The sequence below is a fragment of the Rana temporaria genome, chromosome 7 (assembly GCF_905171775.1).
Source record: "Rana temporaria chromosome 7, aRanTem1.1, whole genome shotgun sequence".
Lineage (NCBI taxonomy): Eukaryota > Metazoa > Chordata > Amphibia > Anura > Ranidae > Rana > Rana temporaria.
The window spans coordinates 70235845-70261624 of record NC_053495.1 but is presented as its reverse complement, the minus strand read 5'-3'; the positions used below and the strand labels follow the sequence as shown (position 1 = coordinate 70261624).

The 25780-nt window shown below is 46.6% G+C and overlaps 1 protein-coding gene across 1 annotated transcript in view; it reads left to right on the top strand.

The window, feature by feature from the left end:
- The window catches only part of ADSL (adenylosuccinate lyase), a 299794-nt gene that overhangs the window by 33189 nt on the left and 240825 nt on the right, over positions 1-25780 (top strand). The window lies entirely within an intron of this gene.

Below are 25780 nucleotides of genomic sequence, written 5' to 3'. Positions count from 1 at the left end.
ATTTCTGGGTGAAAACGGCTGACGTGGTTTCTCAGATTAGTAGTATTCCCTAGATATTTAATTTTTGTGTGACAGATTTTACACACAGCGTATGACTTGTCCAATTCGTGCTTCCCACTTTTTTCATAAAAGCCAAAATGTTCCCAGATGTTTGCTTTTAAAAAGCTAGGTGCATTTTTTATCTCTCGTTCCTTTTGTTCTACTTCTGACATTTTTATTTACTAGCAAATGCAATGCATGCCAGGCATCTATGTGAATTTGTGAGTAGGGATGACACAAGTCTTGACGTGACGATGATGTTGTCAAACTCTGTCAGTTTAAAAAAAAATAAATAAATTTGAGTGACTAAGCCTAAAGCCTGCCACGAGATCAACAGAAAAAGTAACACGTTTCTTTCTAGTATGTATGTAATTGTATGATATGTAAAATCCTCATTTATTATTCTACCCCCCACACACGCAGTTAGTCGCAGTCGCTGTCAAGTGTCAACTATCATTATTCATCATGTGTAAATGAAAAAATGCGCCCTGGCCCCTCATCTCGTCTGCAGCCGGTGGTTGGTCAACTCAACTGGTGGTCATGGTCATTGGTCAATGCATTGGCATTGCAATGGTCACAGTCTCAGAGAGTCAGCGACAGCCGGTCATGTTATATCGCACTCTCTCTCCTTCTCCAATCTGGTACACTGGCATTATTTGAGATCACAAACTGGCTGCTACAACACAACAACAACATGTCCCGCCAACCCCCCCCCCCCCCCCCAATGACATAATGCCAGTGCCACCCATTTCATTAATTCTGGTTTTATGCATCATTTGAATGTCTTGTCTTGGTGATTGATTCACAATTCACAAGTTCATACTTACCTTGTTTGTATGTAATATGATGCTTTTTGGTTTTGCTCATCATTACTGCCCCACACACAATGCACTTGCCTTGCAGTGCAGCTGCAGCATGTGTGGGGCTGGGGCAGTGATGAGCAAAACCATAAATCAAAAAGTATCAAAGTTGTGATCAAACAATCATCATTCATCACTAAGACAAGACAGTCACACTGGACAAGTGGACAAATGGTCAGGACAGAACATTCATTTCAATGGATTAGAGATGGAGATATATAGACCTAGACCAGTCCAGCACCAGCACTGCAGACCTACAGTCATAAACGTAACCATAATTAATTAAATGGCAATGGTATGGTCTGGTGATTGTCACTTAAACTCATTAAATCTTTCATGACATAGTTATTTAATATAATGTGAAATATGATGTTTATTAGTTTTCCTACCTGATTAATGATGATAACGACGACGGTGGTGCTGGTGGCACTGCTGGCTGCTGGTGGTGGAGCGATTCTCCTCCTGCCTGTGGTGGACTGGACTGAGCCTGAGGAGTGAGGAAAAACGGACAGGTGAGGTGACAATTTTTTTTTTTAGGTACGGTAACAGGCAGTGAGCAGCTGCAGTCTCTGTGAGTGGTGTATCTGAGTGATGGCATTGGTCACCTACCTGTCACAACAAGGTGACTGGCAGAGTCTGGCTGGCACGTGGCACCTGCGGGTCTCCTCTCCTGCTGCCTGTGATGATGAAGGGACTCGGAGTGTGTGGCACTGGCAGCTGCGGCCTAGCTCCCTGTCCTGCGAGCCGGGTAACGGATGGGCTGGTCTCCCTCTCCTAAAAAAAAAGATAGCAATTGATTAATTGATTGCATCACGAAACTGGAAAGTGAAAAGGGGGGTAAAATTAAAAATTGTAAAATACCCAGTTCAAGATGTATGGGACAGAACAAAGAACAGTCAAAATGTTTTATTTTTTAAGTAACCAAACAGGCAGGCAGGCAATGTTATATTGTTAAATAGTTGTGCTTTAAACCACATGACAATCCCAAGAACAGCAGTATTGCACAGTTGCAGACAGTGTTGTCTGGCATATCTTTGTAAATGATGTGATCAGTGATCACTCACTAAGACCTCTAACTTTACAGCATTGCAAAAAGCTGCCACTGACTGTAGTGTATTCAATACACATAGTGTATTTGACTTGCAGCTTTTTGCAATGCTGTAAACTAAGTTAGAGGTCTTAGTGAGTGATCACTGATCACATGTATCACAGTAATACAAAGATATGCCAGACAGTCAGACAGTGTGCAATTGTGCAGAAGCAGATCATCTCCCCCCCAAAAATAATAAAAATCCCCCAAAAAAATGCAGAAGGGTAACTTACTAACTTACTGTGTGCTGCTGCAGTGACTGCGTGCTGCTGTTGTCTGTGTGGCACTGGCGATTGCGGCCTAGCTCGGGTCACTCTCCAGCCCAGTGAGCCCACTCCAGTCTTGTGAGCCAGGTAAGGTCTCCTCGGCTCTCAGACAGCCAGTTTGTGCTCCCATGTGGCATGTGCTGCCTGCCACTGCTGCTCACTGTGTCTGAGTGTGTGGCACTGTCAGGCGGTGGCTGCGGCCTAGCTCGGGTCTCACTCGTCTCCTTCACTCCAGTCCTGCGGTCTCCTCCTCCTCCTCTGTCCCCCTGCAAGACAGCCTGTTTTTTTCTTTTGTGCACTCTGAGCGCTCTTGGGGGTACGAGGACGGGTCCGCTGTGCTCAGTGCTGCTGCATGCACGTCCATCTCCTCTCCAGTCCTCCTCACGAGTCGACTCACGCGTGCGACACAGGGGGAGGGGGGTGTCACTGTCGTCACGTCAGCGGGAGGCGGGAAAGAAGGCGCCAAAAAACTTTTTTTTCCGACTCGGCTATGCACGGCGGACGCGACGCTGACGTCATCAACATGCATCGATTATTTAAAGCAACCGCATCGATGCAGAATCGCCGGGGGTCGAATCGCGATGCATCGCTGCATCGATTATATTCGACAGCCCTAGAAAGCACCTGTACGCTCATTTGTGCAGCCATGCCAGACGTATATCATCGTGCGCTGGTCGCCAAAAGTGTGTGTGTGTGTGTGTGTTTTTTTTTTTTTTTTTTGTTTGTTTTTTTAAAACAAAATATCTGATGAGCACCTTGAGAATTGCTACTAGATATATTAAACCAACAGTGTCATATTTTGCACTAGTTTTGTCAACCAGGGTGCCTTCAGGTTTCTTCAGGGGTGCCTTGGGACTGTCTGTATACAAGCCACTAGTGGATCAAGCCTGCCTTTTAGTTACACAAAGCCATAGGTTTTTATTGTGCACCATTTCAACCTACCACCCACTGGTGGCCTAACAACCAGTGATGTTATCAGCGTTAATAAGAATGGTGTTGATCGCCTGCACAGCATCCTTGTTTGACATTCCCCTGCCCTTCTCCGTTAACACTGGGGTCACATTGGCTGAGTGATAGAGCGAATCTGAGGTAGAGGAGAAATACCTGGAATACTAGTTGGTACTAGTGTGCAAAAGTGTATTTTCTTTGGCAGAATATATCACCTCTAATGTTGGGTGTCCTATGTGGCTCGATGCTGCCGCATAATGTAAAACTATTAGAATAGTTTTTTACATTTTAGAATGGGGTGTCTTGAGACTGTCTGTCTGTAATTTTAAAGGGTGCCTTGACTGAAAAAAGGCTGAGAGGCTGTTTTTTCAGAGGGCCTTTTTAAAGCAGAACTCCGGATCGGCAAAATGGAGCCAGTCGGATGACACAGAGCGGGGATCTCCCACTGTGACAGATCTTGTAGGTGAAACGCCGGTCACCGTAAAGTCCTGCCTCCTGGAATGGCATCGGATCAGTGTACTTTCTATTACAGAAGACAGGAATTTACGGCGACCTGCATTTCACCTACAAGATCTGTCACAGCGGGAAATCCCCGCTCTGGGCCATCCGCTGGCTATTCTATTGATCCCCGTGCAGCACTGACAGATGACTGGTGGATGGTGAGTGCTGTCAGGGAGCAGGGGTGTGGGGTGCAGAAGCAGGACACCACCATGGGTGCTACAGCCCGGGGCTCTGTTAGACTCCCTTGCCCACTACAGCAAGCAGGGACAGAAGAACAAGTCCCTGCTTGCTGGTGAGAACTATAAATGGGCTGTCCCAAGACCAGTGGCTGGGGGTACAGGATGCATAGCCGAAATCTGTCTTGCCATCAGGAAAACCCTGGGGAGTAACAGTTTTTTACTTCAAAATCATCAGGCTATTGCAGAGGAACCAGCAACAAGGACATATGGGGGGGGGGGGGGGTTTTGCCTGAAGTTCTCCTTTTTTAAAGGCAGCCCCTTATTTCTCTTTGGGAAGATCTGCTTTTAACTGCTGGGGCTACTGTGTTTTATTGAAATGTTGTACGATGCAGCTTGAGCAAGAAGATCTCCTTTTTATTTTTAGCCAAGCTGTAGGTGGTGTGAGCTGTAGTCTATCTTTAGTCCAGAGTTGCGCACCCCCCCCCAACTTAACCTTTATGCTGTAGAGCAGCCACACCGTGCCTGCATACCGGCCAGGCAACTGATATGGCTTTGCACAAGTCTACAACAGAATAAACTCAAGAGCTGAGACAGGTTTTCACACCAAGTAGAGACAAAATCAAAGGTGGTCAGGGGGAGGTTTTAGGCCTCATTGCACACATTTTTACACCGGCTGTTTTTTGGCTCCAAGCCTTTTTTCCTGCAGCCAGTAAACTGCCCAGCACGTTAATAGCTACCAGCATTTCTGGCAGATATTATCGGATTTTTATATAGGATGCATTAAGGTGAAAAAAACAGGAAGCTTTACAACCCCTTTAAGAACTGGTCAGCCAAGCTTCCTCGGAAGACGTTCTTGGCAGGTTTCCCCTTTCATGGGGAATGTTTGATTTGGACAAATATATCCAAAAGATTTCTGGAGGGAAGAGTTCTCTGCTTCCTGTGAAGAGAAGTACCAGGTGTCCCCCAGTTTAAAACCTCAGCGACTGCGTCTCCAGGTGTCTCAGCGCCAAGGCTGTTCCGCCGCTAGCAGGGCGCTAGAGCCAGGGGCAAGCCGCAAGGCCAGGGTCAGAAAAAGCCCTAGGTCTAATGCTCTTCTAAACCCGGGACCAAGCCCTCCTTTTTGAGCGGACATCCCCACTCTTATCGGGTGGGGGGGAAGGCTGTTGCACTTCACGGACATTTGGAGGACAGTGGTTCAGGCCAACTGGTTCACCTCAATTATATCCCGCGGTTACAAGCTGGAGTTACGGGGGGTTCCCCCTCAAAGGTTTCCAAGATCCAGCGTTCCCTCGGATCCTTTAAAAAGAAACTTACTGTTTCAGGCACTACATCATTTAGTGCATCAAGGAGTGGTTGTACAGGTTCCTGTATCCAAAAGTGTTGGGTTAATTCTTCCCCTGTGTACAGGTTATCCCAATCTCCTGGGAGGCCATCCAGGCCTGGAGTTTTTTGGGAAGGGAGAGCATGAAAAGCACTCTCAATTTCTTCAACTGAGATCGTAGCATCCAATGCTGCAACATCCTCCTCTTCCAAAACCGGAAGAGCTAACCGTTGTAGGGTGGCGGGGATGTCTATAGATGGAAAAGGAGAGGTTGATTTTTAAAGGGATGCATAATAATCCCTGAACTCTCTCAGTATAACAGATAGGTCTGAGGTTGTCCCACCCCCAGCTGTACATAGAAGAGGGACAATTGTTTTATATTTGGGTTCTGCTACCAGACCGGAAAGATCCCTGCATTCTTGTGTCTGGATTAAAATAAGCTTGCTTTCAGTATGATAGATTCAGCCTTAGTTGCTCCCTTGATATGCAGAGATCAATCTCTGGGCCCGTTCCAGAGCAAAGTATGCCCCAGAAGAAGGGCTAGATGTGAATGCGGCTTACTTTAAATTCCAAATATGCCAGCTTGGAACCATATTTCATCCTGGCAGACTTAATGGCAGAGACATAGTCACTGCAAATAGTAGCCTTGAAGGCGTCCCAAGTATCCAGTGGGGCAGTCCCACTCTCATTAAATCCCAATATTGAGCAATTTTCCCCTGCATATTTTCTGCAACTTTGTCGTTGCTAAGCCAACGAGTGGCCAATATCCAGCAGCACCTTGCCCCCTCCCTGAGCCGTAGGACAACCTTGATCGGAGAATGATCCGAGAGGTAAGATGCTGTTGCAACAAGAGGCAAGGTATTAACTGGAGAAAAAGCGAGGTCTATGCTAGAGCCCGAGAAGTGGACCGTGGAGAGATGCGAGAGCTGTGTAACTTGTGGGTTCCTCCGATTAAAATTATTGTAGTTGTTTTTACTTTATTGATAAGATGATGCAGATGTATGACATAATGCACATATTCTGATCATATGCTACAAGGTTATGACTGATTACTGTTAATGTACTTCATATGAATAGGCACTGAGTACTGCAATTGTACGTTTATTCCTGAAATATGAATAAGTTACTCTTTAAAAAAAACAAAACTTGCGGGTTCCTCTATCTCCAAATCTCGAGCTGAAGGGCCAAGGCCTAATTTGAGATGCCTGTATCTGGAACCATAGTGTGATTGGAGGGGTCCAGCTTCCCATCTAAAATGGCATTGACATCCTCTGCTATAATGGCACTAGAGGCCGAAAACTGGGCAAGTTTATCATACATTCGATACAAAATGGAAGCTGAAAATGGGGGAGGCACATACACATTAACAAATGCAAAAAATTTACCTACAATAACTAGTAGAAGGAAAATGTATTGGCCTTAGAGTCGGTGATCACAGCACCTGTGATCATTAGCATGCTGATGATTACACTATACAGCCTGTGTCTTACTGTAGTTTATACAGGCTGTACAGTGTGGTCAACAGCATAATAATGATCACATGTGCTGTGTGCTGTGGCTTCTTTCGGCAACTCGTGACACGCTGTATGCCACAGTTGGAAGCATGTCAATCAATTAGGAATGCCCAGTCCCACAGATTATACCCGGAAGCCGCGATAAACATATATCTATAAAACGGTATGTACGGCAACGATTTAAAAAAAACACCCGATTGTGATTCTAACAACTCGCCTGAATCTAATGTTAAACATTTTTTTTTGGGTGAACCCCCGCTTTAACCACGTCCACAATTTACTGTGACATAGTGTGCCACAGGTCTTTTTACTCCTCCGGTGTCCTGCATTCTGAAGTTAAAAAGTTGGGAGGTATGTCTAATCATCCCTGTGCCCTGTCTGTGTTTCAAAAGTGTTGTGAGTTCTAAATGCCTGCAACATCTGCCCTGTCCCTGTGTAACTCAGTCACCACCACTGGGGCCGGTAAAAACAGCTGTGCTGCGAGTGGGAGGTGTTTAAGGAGGTAACTAGGACCTGCCAGTAGTGCATGTAATCTCCCTGCCAGAGTAGCGTCAGGGCACACGGTTGGTGCAGGAGGAGGCTTTTGTTTCGGTGTGAAGGAGGTCGATTTCCCTTTAGACCGCATGCCCAAAGTCCCTGCAAGGCCACAGACAGGATATACCTCTGACAATCCAACAGGGCAGCAGACAGTAGGCAACAGTACTCCTGTGTAGGCTGGTGAAGAATGACTGTCACCCAGTGGCAGGGATCAGAGAGGCACCGCTGGCGACTTCGCAGCTCAAGAGGAGAAGAGCTGGGTGCAGAGGGAACGGGGAGCCGCGTGTGAATGCCTGCGCACTGAAGAGATGACAAGATGCCGTTACACACGGTGCCGAGGCAGGTGCCGTGAGGTCTTCGCTAAGCTGTGCTCTGTATTTAGGATCACCCCTGTCGGCTCTGGTCAGCTTACCAACAGTCCGGGAGGCTCCGCTGGCAGATAGGTGAGTCGGGTGTAATGGGAAAATCCCCAGGATTTCAGCAGGATGGCAGGGGCTCAGAGAGAACACAGCTCTACTCGGTCATGCAACACTGTACCCATATGAAATGTGTCCTTCCTTTTTTATTTTTATTTTTTTCACGCAAATATAGCTTTCTTTTGGTGGTATTTAATCACCACTGGGCTATTTGTTTTTTGCGCTAAAGTCCTGAAATTTTTGTAAAAAAAAAATAATTAAAAGAACATTTACTTTTTGTTTATTTTTAATTTAGCAAATTTAGTAATTTTTCTTCATAAATTTAGTTCCAAACCTATACTGCTACATTTCTTTGGTAAAAATACCCCAAATTGTATATTGTTTGGTCTTCGTGAATATTATAGAGTCTACAAGCTATGCTGCCAATCATTGAAAATTGATCACACCTTGTCTCATTTCTTTAGACACCTGGGCCTCATGTACACTACTGGTAAACGGACGTTTGGCGTTGGGCATTTTTTTCAACGGCTCCTGAACTTTCCTCTGTTACCTTATAAGTACATGTACACTGGTTCATTTATAGTCGTTTCTAGGCAGTTGTATTTAAAGGCTTTTTCTTGAACCCCAAAAAAATGCGTCAGAAGCTGTGTTTAGAGACAGTTGAAGCGTCAAACGTGGCTAAACGCGGCAACTCGTGTTTAGCAGCGTTTCGTTTACAGACGTTTTTCATTTTAACAAAATATATATATATATATATATATATATATATATATATATATATATATATATATATATATATATATATATATATATATATATATATATATATATATATATATATATATATATATATATAATAAATGATTCCAGATGCAAAATGCGGCATGTAAACGCAGCTAAGTGGCCATTTTTAGACACTGGTTTCTAGCTGTCAAGTTAAATCGTTCAGGAGATGTTGAACAACGCCCTGTGTACATGAAGCCTAACAAGCCAGGAAAGTACAAATGCACCCCCTTTTTGGGAAGCAGACATTCAAAGATATTTAGTAGGAGGTATGGTGAGTTTTTTGAAGTTTGAAATTTTTCTCCACAATTCTTTACAAAATAGATTTTTTTTATTTTTTATTATTATTTAATTTCCCCCCCCCCATAAAATTGTCATTAACAGGTTATTTCTCTCACATAGCATATGCATACTTTCAACTACAACCCAAAACGATACTACATGTGAGATTTTTTTTTTCACAGCCTGGCCAAATGCAGCATTGTATCCACCCCACACTGCAGGCGTTATCTCTGACCAGTCCTGTTATCCAGAGCGCCCTATTTCTCTTTACCTTGTACATGGCAAAATTTACACCCCAATATACATTCTGCTACTTCTGAGTATGGCGATACCACATGTCAGATGTTTACACAGCCTGGCCAGCACTGTGATGGAATTGATGTGGCAGGGATGAGCACTGTAATGGCACTGATGTGGCATGCATGCGCACTGTGATGGTGCTGATGTAGCACGGATGAGCATTCTGGGCACTGCAAATCAGCATCTGGGCTGTCACTCCCGCTGCTGCTGTCTTCTTCCTCTCCTCACAAGCTGTATTGAACGGTGAGATGATAGAGCTGAACCGGACTTCGATTTGTTAATAAAGTGATTTCTTCCTCATTGGACAGAGCAATCGCGTGATAAAGGGCTGTTGTGATTGGTCCTTTACCCCAATGCTTGATGTGCTCGATCCTGTGGACCCAGTCACTCCTGGCTGCATGCCCCAGGAGCGCAAGCACAGGAGGATATAAATAGATGCCCTGTCATAACTAGCCGGCTAGGCCAGTGATGACGAACCATGGCACCCCAGATGTTTTGGAACTACATTTCCCATGATGCTCATGCACTCTGCAATGTAGAGTGCAATTGGGCGCAATTTGGACATTTTCACTTAGGTGTGGACTTATTTTTGTTGTCAGCGGTTTAGACATTAAAGTGGAGTTCCACCCAAAAATGGAACTTCCACTTCCAGTGTCACATTTGGCACCTTTCAGTGGGGAGGAGGGAGCAGACACCTGTCTAATACAGGTATTTTCTCCCTCCTCCGCGCAGGGACCAGTGAGGACGTGCAGCGCGACTCACGCATGTGCAGTAGGAAACCGGGAAGTGAAGACACAAGGCTTCACTTCCCGATTCCCTTACCGAGGATAGCGACGGCAGCTGCTGATCCTCGAGTCACAGATCGGCTTGGGCTGCCGACATCGCGGCCGCCCTGGACAGGTAAGTGTTCATTATATATTAAAGTCGGCAGCTGCTGTATTTGTAGCTGCCGATTTTTTTTTTTTTTTTTTTTTTTTTTTATATATAAATTATTCTATATGTAATGTGGGACCTCCACTTTAATGGCTGTGTATTTGTTATTTTGAGGGGGACAGCAAATTTACAGTTATACAAGCTGTACACTCACTACTTTACATTGTAGCGAAGTGTAATTTCTTCAGTATTGTTACAGTAAAAGTTATAATAAAATATTTACAAAAATGTGAGGTGTACTCACTTTTGTGAGATGGAGGGAGAGAGAGTGTGTGTGTGTGTTTGTGTACCACCCAGCTGCTTCTTTTGCAGCTAAAGGGGGAGCAGTTGGGGGTGGTAAAAACGCAGTTAAAGTGTGTGGTTTTACTGCCCCTCAACCCCTTGGTTCACATCTGTGCTGGTGGAGCAGCAAATTCATTTCAGTGGGCTGCCCCACAGAAACATAGGGAAAGAATCCCCCCCCCCTTTTTTTTTTTTTCTAATTGTGCTGCACAAAAAATGCACCACATTGCCAATGCGTGGGGGGTACCATTAAGATCAATGACATTCCTGCATGTCTGGTAAAGAGCAGTGCGTTTGTCTGCATGTCAAGAACACGTATTCCGTGAATTGCAGTAATGTGAACCAAACTTTAGCATGGGGTGCCTAGAGACTGAAAATACTTTTCAGGGGTGTCCTGACTAGAAAAGGGTTGATAAACACTGCTCTAGGGTCTATGCTACAAAAATATATAATGTTCTAAGTAATTTTCTATCAAAAATACTGACTTATACTTTTAGTGCTAGTCCACACCAGATGCAGTTCCGTGGACTTTTTTTCTGCACTAAAAATGCATGCACAGCGTTTTCCATGTATTCCAATGGCTCTAGTTCAGACCAGTGCAGTCTGTTTCCGGTACAGAAAAAAAAGGGCATGCTGCATTTTTTTTCTGCACAGAACTGTACTGGAACCTAGAAAATTGTATCAAAAATGCACTGGTTGTTAACTGTAAGCAGAAACTGATCCACAAAGTCTAGTGCATTTTAGTGGTGTGAACTAGCCCTAAAAATGTACAATCATAGAGTGTGTGTGTGTGTGTGTGTGTGTGTGTGTGTCCCCCATGTATTCCAATAGCTCTAGTTCACACCAGTGCAGTCACTTAGGGCCCTTTCACATGGGGCTGTCCGTGTGCGGGCCCTGCTTTAGCTCAGCAGGGATCGCTCCGGCGATCCCCACTGAGCAAGCAGATGACAGGTCTGTTTCTGCACACTGCAGGGACCGACCTGTCAGAGCGCTGCTCTCCTCTATGGGGGATCGGATGACGACGGACCGTAGAGTCCGTTGTCACCCCCGATCCGCCAGACTGAAGAAAAAGTAGGGTTTTCCTCTGTCACACTTTGGCAGGTCGGATGTCAGCGGGCATGTCATCGCTGACATCTGTGGCTCCATAGAGTAGCACGCAGTGCCCGTTGAGGTCCGCCTAAAAAAGGGCCCTTACAGCAAGTTTCTGGTACAGAAACTGACTGGAACTGACTGCATTGCTGTGAACTAGAGCTATTGGAATACGCTGAACATTCATTTTAAGTGCAGAAAAAAAGCGCAGGGAACTGCATCTGGTGTGAACTGGCCCTTAAAGTGGATAATGCTTGGATCCTGATTGGATGTTGTGCCTCTATGTGGCTAGGCTGTGCAAGTCTCACACATGGTATCAACATACTCAGGAGTAGCAGAATGTATTTGGGGTGTAGTTGCATGTATGCCTATACTGTGTGTGAGTAATAACTTGTTAAAGAAGAAGTATGGGAAAGCAAAAATGGGTACTACATGTTACGCTCATACTTCTATTACATTTCTTTCCTTCCTCAGTCCTTTAGTTTTCTCTTGTGTTCATGGACGGACATTATCTTGACAATAGGGTATTCCCCCTTCTATCAGGAGAGGACTAGGCAGAAACATTGTTAAAGTTTTAATACAACCTTAAACTGTACAGTACCGCCGGTCCGTCTAGGTACAACCCCCTCCCTGCACACAGCAGCTTCATTTTTTTATTTCTGCCTAGCATAGGAGTTGGACCTTGGTCTTGGATTTTTTTTTATTTTATACTTTTTGTAAGCTTTTTTTTTTTTTTTTTTTTTTCTCTGCTACGATCCTGAGATCTGCTATAAACTGCTGACTGGGCGACGGGCTGGGTGTCCTAGATCCTTGTAGTCACCTCAGTTTCGACAAGCGAGTGTGTGCAGGCCTTTAGCTACGCGCTGGGTTGGCCACGACATGCCCCATTTGCTCCAGAGGTGGCTGGTGAGCTATGCGCTCCGGGGCACACATATGACTGGGCTAATTACTGTCTCTGTCACATTGTGCCGGGCCGACAGCTACCTCTGTACTGCTTGGGTGGTGGGTATGTTTTGGGATGCTTCCAGCAAGCCTCGCAGGATTGGTAAGTAACCCCCCCCCCCGCCTCGGTGGGGTGGGATGGCTGGATATTCCCTGGGTAGTCGATTGGGGGTCTCTGCCACCCTTCCCTTCTTCTCTCCTTCCCATCTCCTCATGCTTCTGGCGGGGCCTGCTGCTATCTGTTTTTTTTTCATCTGAGGGGGGCTACCCTCTGTGGGGGGCTGCGTCCGCTGTCCTGGGGTGCTGTACCTGTGGGGGTCCTGGAGAGTTAGCTGCCTGCCTCTCTGATCCTGCCACCTTGCTCCCTGCTTGTCAGTTGTCATTCTTGTTATTTTTTTGCTGTATCGGTGGCCATTTTCCCTTGGCCTGTTATGCTGTACTACAGTGGCCATTTTATTGTAGCCGCGCGCCCTTTTTTCTCTATGGGAGGACTGCACGGTGGACATTTTCTTGTGGTCCGTGCGTCTTGTGCTAATTTACACAGCGGCGGCCATTTTCCCGCAGCCTGCGCGCTCTTCTGTAGGGTGGCTGTTTGGCGGCCATTTTCCTGTGGCTATTGTCCTCTTGTGGCGGTGTTGTCTTTCTCTGAGCAGCGTGAACAGCCGGCTTTATCTCTGCTTCTCACAAGGACACGTGCAGCGGCATACAGGGGCTTCCTTCTTTCAGGACATGGCGGACATCGCTGTGCAGTCTTTTTTCCTACTGGGGTGGTGAGTCCTCTGGGTTCCCCTTTTCCTTCGGGTGCAGAGCAGCTAGGAAGATGGGCCTTGTGCCTGGTGTTGCATCCCTAAAGGGGTCAGACGTGTGGGTCAATATTGCGTCCGAAGTGGATGCTTCTTCCCCTGACATACCTGTGATAGAAACTGGTGCTCCTGCACCTGCGGTTTCTGTGGAGGCAGTCCTGGATGCCTTTGTTGCCAGGGTGGTTGTGGTGTGCAGGGAAAAAAAGGGGGGGTAAAAAGCACCATCTTCCAGGGATATAGCTGAACCTTCGGACAGCAAGGATGACTCCGTGTCAGCACACGATGGGGCACTGGTTGGAGCACTTATCATCGCAGTGCCAGATACTCTTAAATTGGAGGATAAGTCAGGTGCATCTGCAGAGGTGTCGGTCCCTTTTGGGTTCCGCAAGCCTGCCCGCACTGAAAGTGTTTCCTTGTGTGCCTTACTTGGATAAGCTTTTGTACAAGGAATAGGAATGCCCGCAGAGGACCTTTTCGGTCCCTAAGTGTATTACGGTGCGTTTAGCCTTTTGAGGAAGATTTCCTGAAAAAATTGATGCGGTGGAAGGAGCACCTACGTTCAAGGACCCAGCGGACAGAAGAGCTTAGGCAGTGGGCTGCTCCCTGTTCACGTTAGTGGGGTCAGCAGTGTGTCCGGCTGTCGCCCTGGTGGATCAGACGCTTACGGAGTGGGCTAAGTTGCTGCACCACAAGTTAAAAGAACACCAGGCTTCCCCTACCTGTGTGGAACTGGCCGACCAATTGGTACAGGGCCTCAAGTTTTGTGTGCGAGTCCGCTTTGGATACGATTCCGTTGCTGTCCAGGGCCTCGGTCTCTGCAGTCGTACTGCAACGCCTGATTTGTCTAAAATGTTGGTCCAGGCTTCTAAGAAAGCCTTGCTTTATTTACCCTTTAAGGGAAAGAGGTTTTTCGGAGCCTCCCTGGATGACATAATAAAGGATGCCACAGGCGATAAAAGTACTCTGCTCCCGCAATCTAGGAAGGGTAAGGAGCCACGCCGTAGGCATGGGGCCCTCCTCTGCTCATAAGCAACTTTTTCGTCCACCACTCGAGCTCCCAGACCGATAAGGCTTCTGCTGAGGCACTAAAGCGTCCCTGGTTTCGCAAGCCCAACAAGCCTGCGTACAAACCTGCGACCGCATGAAGGTTTGCCCCCCCCCCCCCGACACGTGGGTGGGGGTCGCCTTCGCACATTTGCGGCTCGGTGGTCTTCCCTACTTTCCGACCGGTGGGTTTGCGAAGTAGTTTCCTCAGGGTACAAGAGAGGGTTCCTCTCTTACCCTCTAAACAGATTTTTTTTTTCCCCTCAAACCTTCAGCTCCCCCCGACTCGGATGGCCCTGTTTTGGGCTGTGCAGGATCTGCTGGCACAGGGAGGGATCGTGCCCGTGCCCCCGCTGGAAAGGTTTCAAGGGTTTTATTCGAACCTGTTTGTGGTCCCGAAGAAGGAAGGGGTCTGCCCAATCCTGGACCTCAAGGCCCTGAACTGCTTTGTAGAAGTTCAGGATTAGAGGTCGACCGATGCCGACATTTAGAAATCGGGGCGGCCGATATATGTGGGCGATATTTTAGCCCAATTTTTTTTCCTTCATCTCAGCAAATCTAGGGTGGAGAGGTGGGGAGGAGGTGTGCAGCCTATTGGTGTCCATCAGTGCAGCCTGTCAGTGCCACATCAGTGCCCACCGGTGCAGTCTATCAGTGTCCATTAGTGCCCACCACTGCAACATCAGTGCAGTCAGTGCATCTCACTAGTGCCCACCAGTGCATCTCACTAGTGCCCACCAGTACAGAGCTCCTCAGTGCCCACCAGTACAGAGCTCCTCAGTGCCCACAGTATAGCAGCTCAGTGCCCACAGTACAGCTCAATGTCATTAATAAAGTCAGTGCCCACAAGCAGAGCGCTTGGCTCTGTTCCGTCCCCTCGCCTGGCCAAGGATAGCTCCATCTGTCCTCTGACGTGCTGCGCACCCCGCCTCTGCCTCCACACTACAAACCCCAGACTGCAGTGCAGCCAGTAACAGCCATTTGGCAGCCACGGCTGCAGACTTGGGGGAAAAAAGAAAAAAATCAGCAAACAGCGGCCGTGATGACCGTTTAGAATAGACGGTGGGTGGCCAGGGGGGGAGGATTTTACACCCAGCACGCCCCTGCTTCTGATCCCTCACAATCAGCCTGTTTTCACGCAATAATCGGCCGATTTAAAAAAAAAAAAAAAGCAAAATATCGGCCGATAGATCGGTCGACCCCTATTTGGGATGGAATCGGTGCGCTCGGTAGTCGTGGAACTCCATCCGTGGGATTTGCTGGCGTCCCTGGACATCAAGGACCCATACTTGCATGTCCCCATATTTGTCAGGCATCAGAGGTTTCTGCGTTTTGCGGTCGGGGACGACCACTACCAATTTGAGGCTCTTCCTTTTGGCCTGGCCTCAGCGGCAAGGGTTTTCACAAAGGTGCTCGCTTCGGTCCTGGCATTGCCGAGACAGCAAGGTATCTCTCTATAGTGGGTTACCTGGACGACCTTCTTCTGAGAGCTGCTTCAAGCTCCGAATTAGAGGTGGATGTGGCAATTGTCATCCAGACCGCTAGATTTCGGTTGAGTTCTGAACCTCCAGAAGTCGGTGCTGGTGCCGACTCGGCGCCTGGAGTACCTGGGCCTGGTCCTGGATTCCCTAGAGGCGAGAGTTACAAATTACAAACTCTTTGGGCGGCGGTGAGACTGCTGATCTCCCGCAGGCCATCGTCGCAACGTTTTTGCATGCTTGTCCTGGGCCTCATGGTGGCCTCCTTCGAGGCAGTGCCATACGTTCAATTCCACACTCGTGCCTTGCAGAAGGAAATTCTGACGAAATAGGACAAGTCAACGTTGTCCCTGGATTGTCAGATCAGGGTGGACCGGGCCGTCAAGGCCTCCCTGATCTGGTGGCTGAGATCTCCGGCCCTTCAGGCCTGGAAGTCCTTTCTTCCCCTTGGACAGTAATCACGACGCACGCCAGTCTGACCGGTTGGGGGGGTGTTTGGGGTGTCCAGGGTCGCTGGACGAATCCCGCCAATAAATGTGCTGGAGCTTCAGGTGATCTTCAGGGGCGTCTGGTCAGGATCAAGTCTGACAACGCCACGGTGGCGGCATATGTCAACCATCAAGGGGGGACGAGGAGCTCGGCGGCAGCCTTGGAGGTCGCTCTTATTCTGCAATGGACAGAGTGGAGCGTGCCGGCTCTTTCGGCCTCGTACATTCCAGGCGGAGAAAACTGGCAGGCGGACTATCTAAGTCATCAGATGCTGGACCAAGGAGAATAGTTGTTACACCCGGATGTGTTTCAACTGGTTTGCAACAGGTGGGGAACACCAGACGTGGACCTTCTGGCTTTGCGACTCAAGGGAATCCCGATGATTCTAATTGCTTCGGATTGGCCTGGTACACCGACCTAGTGCGTCTGACGCCGGATGTTCCGTGGTGACTACCGCTGCGAGAGGACCTTCTGTCACAAGGTCCCATACTTCATTCTGCTTTACAGTCGCTGGCTTTAACGGCGTGGCTATTGAAAGCCAGGTGCTGAGGGACCGTGGCCTGTCGAATGTGGTTATTGCTACCATGCTAAGAGCACGGAAGTCTTCCTCTAACAAGATTTATCATTGTACTTTGGAAGGCCTACAACTCTATGTGCAAAGAGCTGAAGTGGCTTCCACGTGTATACTCTGTCTCCTGGATAGAGATGTATAGAACGGTTTGCGGCGATTTTCGCTTGTTCGCCGGCGAATATTGAGCAAATTTTGACCCTCTACCCCACAGTCAGCAGACACATTCCAGCCAATCAGCAGCACACCCTCCCTCCCTGACCCTCCCACCTCTAGGGCAGCATCCATTTTAGATTCATTCTGAACCTGCATTCTTAGTGAGAGGAGGGACAGTGTTGCTGCTGCTGATTTTATAGGGAAAGCAATAGCTAGGCCAGTGTACTCCAGTCCTGAAAGACTCATCTGATCTCTGCTGTTAGAACAGCACCCCAAACAGCCCTTGTTAGGGCTAATCCATCTGCTTTTTTTTTTTCTCTGTAATCTGTGCTGCGTGGTTTACAGAGAGAGACAGAGAGAGTATTTTTTTGGAGTTAGGCAGGCTAGTCAGTTAATGTTACAGTGTGCAGAGGATATATATACATCCCAGGCGTTGTACATATATTTTTACACTGTATAGTTTAGTTAGATTAGAGGTGCAGGGTGCTGTGTAATATAAAGGGGTCCAGTGGTGCTGGATGCTATGTAGAGGGGCCCAGAGCTGTGGGCTGCTGTGTAATGTAAGGGGCCCAGTGGTGCAAGCTGCTGTGTAATGTAAAGGGGCCCAATGGTGCAAGCTGCTGTGTAATATAAAGGGGCCCAGTGGTGCAAGCTGCTGTGTAATATAAAGGGGCCCAGTGGTGCAAGCTGCTGTGTAATATAAAGGGGCCCAGTGGTGCAAGCTGCTGTGTAATATAAAAGGGGCCCAGTAGTGCAAGCTGCTGTGTAATATAAAGGGGTCCAGTGGTGCTGTGTAATGTAAGGGGCCCAGGCTCACAGTGTAAACTGTGCCCACCTGCCAGTGCCACATCTCATCTATATTGTGTTGGCACAGTTGATGTAAAAACAAAATTCACTGCAATACTAAATAGTAGTCTTTTGTCTGCCAGGGTGTCTTTGCTTCACAGGGTAAACTGTGCCCACCTGCCAGTGCCACATCTCATCTATATTGTGTTGGCACACCCCAGATGATACGGTCGTTGCTTCATTGTGAACAGACCAAAAGCGATCGGCTGGATAATTTTGCATAGAAAAAACATTAATTTTCTTTGTGATCAAAGGAGATCATTAAAGCCTACTAGGCCAACAATGGGCCCACACTGCAGAATCATTGTTTTCTGGGTCACTTAACTGTCACTGAAACTACCTCAGCACGACCATAGGATTTGAAAAACCCCCATCGCCTGCAATCACAGACTGTAACCCTAACCCTATCTGTAACCCTAACCCTTACACTACCTGATCGATACAACATCATACCTGATGTTTTAAAGCACGTTATTCCAAACCATTTAGGAATGTTAGGTGATTTATGCCCTTTAAGGATTAAAAACGGACTCTGCGACAACTACGTAATTTTCCATGGGAGTTTTGCCATGGATCCCCCTCCGGCATGACATAGTCCAGGTGTTAGTCCCCTTGAAACAACTTTTCTATCACTATTGTGGCCAGAAAGAGTCCCTGTGGCTTTTAAAATTTGCCTGCCCATTGAAGTCTATGGCGGTTCGCCGGGTTCGCAAACATTTGCGGAAGTTCGCGTTCACGAACGCCAAATTTTAGGTTTGCGGCATCACTACTCCCGGATTCTGCTGTTTTTACAGCGTGGTGTGGACCAAAAACTTAAGTACTATTAAGGGGCAGATTTCTGCCTTGGCCATCTTTTTTCAACGATCCTTGGCGTGCACTCACTGGTGAGTTCATTTGCGCAGGGGGTTCGACATGTGGCTCCCCCGGTGCGTCCACCTCTGCCTCCGTAGGACATGAACCTGGTCCTCTCGGTGCTTCAGAAACCGCTGTTTGAATACATTAGTGAGATTCCTCTATTGACACTCTCAGAAGGTGGCCTTTTTGGTAGCTATTACGTCAGTCAGACGGGTTTCTGAGTTGGCCGCCTTGTCTTGCACGGCTCCTTATCTGATCCTCCACAAGGATAAGGCGGTGCTGCGCCTGCTGCCTTCTTTTCTTCATAAGGTCGTTTCGGCTTTTCATCTCAATGAGGACATCGTACATCCTTGTGCCCTCGACCGTCACATCCAAAAGAGATTGCTTTACATTCCTTGGACGTTGTCCAAGCTGTGCCATTTCCTGTCACAGTGCATTCTACCCGGTCGATAGGTGCCTCCTGGGCTTTCCGACATCAAGTATCTGTTTCACAGGTGTGTAAGGCGGCGACTTGGTCGTCCATTCACGTTTTCACAAAATTCTACAAGGTTGACGTGAGTGCATCTTCGGATGCTTGCTTCGGCCGCAAGGTTTTATGCAGGCGGCCATCTAGTGTTGCATCTCCTCTGTTGAGAAGCTCTGGTTATGTTTGGGGTGAAGTTTGGTTTTATTTGCTGTTCCCACCCCTTGTTTTTCTGACACTGCTTGGGGGCGTCCATATTGTCAAGATAATCTGCTGTGTCTGTCCATGAACACAAGAGAAAATATAATTTTTTTTTCCTCTGTAGTTCGTGGACGGACACAACACCCACCCCTCCTTTTTTTGTTTTTGAGGCAGGGAGACCGGTTGTACCTAGAGGGACTGGGCGGCACTGTACAGTTTAGGGTTGTATTAACAATGTTTCTGCCTAGTCCTCTCCTGATAGAAGGGGAATACCCTATTGTCAAGATAATCTGCTGTCCGTCCATGAACTACAGAGAAAACGATTTTACGGTGAGTACAAAAATCCTATATTTGCATTGTAGGCTTTTAAACTGTCAGAAAGCAGCCTCTAATGGTTTTCTCTCGGTTTAAAAGTTTGGAGGGGGTGGATACAACTCCACAATCCAGCTTCTTTCAGTCTCTCCCACTTTTGGACACGTGGCCATTGTTCTGTCGAAGTGCCCGCTATCGAATAGTGCCCGGGACGAACTGCGCATGTGCCATACGAAACCGCACAACAGCTGAGTTTACGATCAGCTATTGTTTCGGCTAGACGGCGCCTGCGCACAATGGGCAACTTAAGACATTTTTGAGCCAGATAAGTAGATGAAGGGCAGATTTTTACATGAAGGGGGCAAAGTTTTCAATGATGGGCAGTGCTGCAAAACGGGCCGAAATTTTTTAACGCTTGCGGGGCATGTTTACTCAACTGAAGAGCTGCTTTTTCCATAGCAAAGATTTGTTTTTCAGATTTCTTTGGCCATCGTTTAAAAAAAATAAATGCACGGAATTTTTAAGTGAACTTGTCCTTTTTAATTATGATGTGACCTATGCTCCTTTCTCTGAAACGATAAGGCTGGTTTCACACTTCTGCGCTGCAATTTGGCAGCAGTGCGGGTGTATCTGTGGTTTTGTGCGTTTAACCCACAGTTTCTCATAGATCTTCATGGACTGACAGCTCAGGAGGAGCTGCTGTGCTACCCGATGTTAGTACAGCAATCTCCCCTGCTGTTCTACTGTGTTCTGACAGAACACTCCAGCATGCATGTTCGACCAGCTTCTGTCGGACCAACTGCTGTACACACAGGCCAAATGTCGGGTGGCATCAGCCAGTTCAGTAGAAAGTCCTGTAAGCAGTATCCTCCATCTAGTTTTTAGGTAATTTCATGGTTTATTCTCTTAATTTCCTGCCCTGGAAAGTGGTGAAAATAGTTACCTGGTAACCCACTTTCTAGTAATCTGAAGCATATGGATGGCTGTTCTTTTCATTATCAATTAAGCAAGGAGTTTCACACCACACACCAGCAAGACCTAGAATTACCATAATAGAGGGAACCTTTTCCTACAGGGCACAATTAAAAAAAAAAAAAAAAAGTACATATTGTAAAACATGAACTTTGTCATGCTATACATATGATCTTGTTCTGCTTTTTAGCAAGTATATTTTCCCCATTTCTCCATACCATAAAATGTGCTCACCTCCTTGAACAGCATTATTATTATGTAAATACGTCATCTGCTTTTATGTCTTCCCTTTAGCCCCCTTTTCACACCAATGCGGCTTTGAAATCGCCATACTTCAGCACGATTTCAAAGCTGCACATCAGTGCGATTTGCACTGACGCTTTTATTGCGGGTTGTGACTTAATTTATCTGAAGTCTATGCAAGTCACAATAGAATCGAATTTGAAAAGTAGTGCAAGAACCTTTTTCATAATCGCTGAGACACGAGTCACGGCAATATGATTGGTTCCATTGCTGGTGTTTCGTCAGATATGGCAACCCGTCCGAAAATGTAAAGGAAGTGACGTTTCGTCGCCACCATCTTGCCACACCCCGCACTCGTCTATAGAAAAGGATACACTGAGAAGGTGGTAAGCAGACATCTTGTTACATTTTTACTTTTTTTTTTTTTTTTTTTTTTTAAACAGTAAACTGACTTTTTATATAGTGACATACAGTACTTGCAACTCCGTCTTACTGTTTCGAAGATTAATTTTAAAACCTGCGGCAAGGTTTGTAAATCTGACAGAAGTTTTGCTGTTTTTAAAATTTAACATGTAAACATTTACACAGTTGTTGTAAGTACTGTATTTCACTATATAAACTCAATTTACTGTTAAAAAAACATGTAAAATGCCAAACTCCGGTGGGTGTAACAAGATGTCTGCTTACCCCCTTCACAGTGTATCCTTACAATGGACGAGTGCAGGGTGTAGCACGATGGCGGCGACGAAACTTCACTTCCGTTAAACTTTCCGGCGGGTGAGGCATACTAGCAATTACATTAACCACTTCAGCCATTTTTTGCGATACGGCCCTGCTTTCTTTTAACTGACGATTGCGTGGACATGCAACGTTGTACCCAATAGGATGTTCGTGTTTTTTTTTTTTACACAAATAGAGCTTTTTTTTGATGGTATTTAAACACCTCCTGACGTTTTTTTTTTTTTTCGTTATAAACAAAGTCGACACTTTTTTTTTTTTTTTTTTACCTTTTTCTTTAAAAGATTTTGAATGCATGATTTTGTACAAGAAGATAAACGATAAGTACATTCTTTCCACAGTTGGGATCACATTACATTAAAACAACATACAAACAAGGCCTTTATGTAACGGGATAGTCGTCCGCGGACTGGCACTATCAATCTAAAGGACCCGACCCACTACTGCAGCGTTGGTACAGTATCTAAAGGATACTCCAGGCAAACTGCCTGGAGGATTCCCCCTTCGATCTCCACTGAGCTAATGACAGCTAGCTCAGTGGAGAAGGCTACACGTCAAACTATCATTCCAAATTCAAGCCTGGCAAAAGGCCATAGAAAATTGGAAAGAACTTAAAAGCAAAAAAAAGGAGATAGAAAAAGGAAAGAGAAAAGAGGGAATCGCAGAGAGTAGAGGAGAGAGAGATCCAATCTTTCCGGGAGGGGGCCATGTGACCGTCTCCAGCCAATTCTGGTTGGGCCTGGTATCCTGGGCGCAGAGGAACCCCACATGTAGGGACCAGGGTTCCCAGATGGCTTCGAACGTCGGGACCATGTCCATTAATATGCTGGCAAGTTTCTCCTGAGACATGATCCAGGAGATCTTGCGTTTAGCTGCTAATAGAGTTACCGTGGGTTGTTTCCACACTTTATCTATGGTCATCTTGGCAACTAGCAGCATAAAACGTATTAGTTTGTGGCTTGTTTTGGGAATTCTAGAGAGGTTGGAGTTCAGGAGTGCTATAGCTGGGGTTCTTGGGAGCTGGTGAGTAGTCTGTTTTGGATCGGGGTGAACATCCTGCTCCAAAATAACCCGGGTGTGGTTTGTCCTGAGGGGGGGAGGTTTGTGGTGGCCTCTGTGAGTGCATTAGTGGAGGGGTCTGTACTAATGGGTGGGGTTGTTTGTGGGGGGGGGTCTGTAATAATGGGGGGGTTGTTTGTGGGGGGGGGGTCTGTAATAATGGGGGATGGCTTGTGGGGAGCTCTGTACTAATGGGAGATGGCTTGTGGGGGGTCTGTATTAATGGGGGATGGCTTGTGGGGGGGTCTGTATTAATGGGGGATGGCTTGTGGGGGGGTCTGTATTAATGGGGGATGGCTTGTGGGGGGGTCTGTATTAATGGGGGATGGCTTGTGGGGGGTCTGTATTAATGAGGGATGGCTTGTGGGGGGGTCTGTATTAATGGGGGATGGCTTGTGGGGGGTTCTGTATTAATGGGGGATGGCTTGTGGGGGGCTCTGTACTAATGGGGGGGTGGCTTGTGGGGGGGCTCTGTACTAATGGGGGGGATGGCTTGTAGGGGGGCTCTGTATTAATGGGGGGATGGCATGGGGGGGGGGGGGCTCTGTACTAATGGGGGGGATGGCTTGTGGGGGGGCTCTGTACTAATGGGGGGGATGGCTTGTGGGGAGGGCTCTGTACTAATGGGGGATGGCTTGTTGGGGGCTCTGTACTAATGGGGGATGGCTTGTGGGGGGCACTGTAATAATGAGGGATGGCTTGTGGGGGGCTCTGTACTAATGGGGGATGGCTTGTGGGGGGCTCTGTACTAATGGGGGATGGCTTGTGGGGGGGGGGGCTCTGTAATAATGGGGGATGGCTTTAAAGTTTCCTGTTTAAAAAAAACACCAAATCCTTGCAATAATATATTAAGCAGCATGTATAATGTATTATTGCTGGGATTTGTTGTTCCTCTATAGCTGTTGGTATTCTGTATTGTGTTTTATATAATGTATTGCTGGGATTTGTAGTCCTCTGTAACTGCTGGTATTCTGTATTGTGTTTTATATAATGTATTATTGCTGGGATTTGTTGTTCCTCTATAGCTGCTGGTATTCTCCATTGCGCTGTATAATGTATTATTACTGGGATTTGTAGTCCTCTGTAACTGTTGGTATTCTCCATTGCGCTGTATAATGCAGGGTTTGACAAATTTGCTTGGAATCTAGGAGCCAGCCCAAAAAGTTAGGAGCCAGAAAACGCGCCCCGTCGAGCTCGCGCGCAGAAGCGAACACATACGTGAGTAGCGCCCGCATATGTAAACGGTATTCAAAGTACACGTGAGGTATCGCCGCGATCGTTAGAGCGAGAGCAATAATTCTAGCTCTAGACCTTCTCTGTAACTCAAAACATGCAACCTGTAGATTTTTTTTTAAACGTCGCCTATGGAGATTTTAAAGGGTAAAAGTTTGTCACCATTCCACGAGCGGACGCAATCTTGAAGCGTGACATGTTGGGTGCCAATTTACTCGGCGTAACATTATCTTTCACAATTTAAAAAAAAATTGGGATAACTTTACTGTTTTGTTTTTTATTTAAAAAAAATAATTTTTTTCCCAAAAAAGTGCGCTTGTAAGACCGCTGCGCAAATATGGCGTGACATAGTATTGCAACGATCGCCATTTTATTCTCTAGGGTGTTAGAATAAAAAATAACAATATAATGTTTGAGGGTTCTAATTAGAGGGAAGGAGATGGCAGTGAAAAATGACATTAGAATGGCTGTTTAACTTGTAATGCCAACGGCCACCACCAGATGGTGCCAGCTCACTGAAGGAAGAGCTTGGGACTTCAAAAGGCCGCAAAGCCGCGGCCTCAATTACCGGCCGCGCACCCCCACCGCGTGATCGCGGCGGCTGGCAATTGAGGCTGCGTCCTTGTAGGCCGCAAACCCGCGGCCTCAATTATCGGCGGGCGCCAGGTCACAATTTCTTGTCGCAATTGCGACCTGGCGCCCGGATATTGTCGACCCCTGGTATAATGTATTATTGCTGGGGTGTGTAGTCCCTCTATAACTGGTCAGTGGTAATCTGCATTGCGCAGTATAATTATACAGCGCAATGGAGAATACCACCAGCTATAGAGGACTACAAATCCCAGCAATAGTACATTATACAGCGCAATGCAGAATAACGCCATCTATGCTATCTTTCTCTGTAAAAGATAAATAAGTTTAAATGATCACTTTAAGCATCATAACCATTAAAGCTTAATGGAGCACAGATATAATGTGTGTGTGTGTGTGTGTGTGTGTGTGTGTGTGTGTGCGCGCGCGCATTCGTGGAGGAAGTGCTGTATCTGTTGAAACCTGTAGTGCTCCGAGGCTAGCTCTCTCAATGCTAACCCAGTCAGGTTTTTCATATTTGGAGTAGACAGTGGATAATTAAGCTATTCTTGCTGCTCGAAAGTGCCAACCCACCCTGAGTCCTAGTTTGCTATAGAGTTTTTTTAGGGAAGTCTGTGGCCTGATTCCTGCAGGTATATTTTTAACTTTTTGCTGTAAAACATACCAAAAAAAAAATCTTAATTTAGGCCAATATGTGTTCTGCTTCATATTTTCGGTTAAAAAATAAAATAAATCCCAATATTCTTATATTGTTTGGTTTGCGCACTTATAGCGTCTGCAAACTGTTGGATATTTGTATTTATTTATTCCCATTTATCCCAGGCTTCGACAAAATCCAGGCGCCAGGTCGCAATTGGGACTAGAATTAGCGACCTAGCGCCCAGGGAAGGGAGCATAGGCCTTCAGAAGGCCGGAAAGCCGCGGCCTCAATTACCGGCTTACCCCATCCTGTGTCTCCGTGCGCCCTCACCACCTCCGCCGCGCCGGCCGGTAATTGAGGCCGCGGCTTTGCGGCCTTCTGCAGGCCTATGCTTTCTTGTGTGACCTGGCGCCATCTTGTGGTGGCCGTTGGCATGACAAGTAAACCAGCAATGCTAATGGTATTCCCCAGTGTTTTCACTGCCATCTCCTTCCCTCTAATTAGAGCCCCCAAACATTATATATATTTTTTTATTCTAACACCCTAGAGAATAAAATGGCGGTCGTTGCAATACTTTATCACACTGTATTTGCGCAACGGTCTTACAAGCGCACGTTTTGGGGAAAAAATACACTTTTTTTAAATAAAAAAAATAGGACAACAGTAAAGTTAGCCCAATTTTTTTTTTATATTGTGAAAGAAAAGATAATGTTACGCCGAGTAAATTCATACCCAACATGTCACGCTTCAAAATTGCGTCCGCTCATGGAATGCCGACAAAATTTTACCCTTTAAAATCTCGATAGG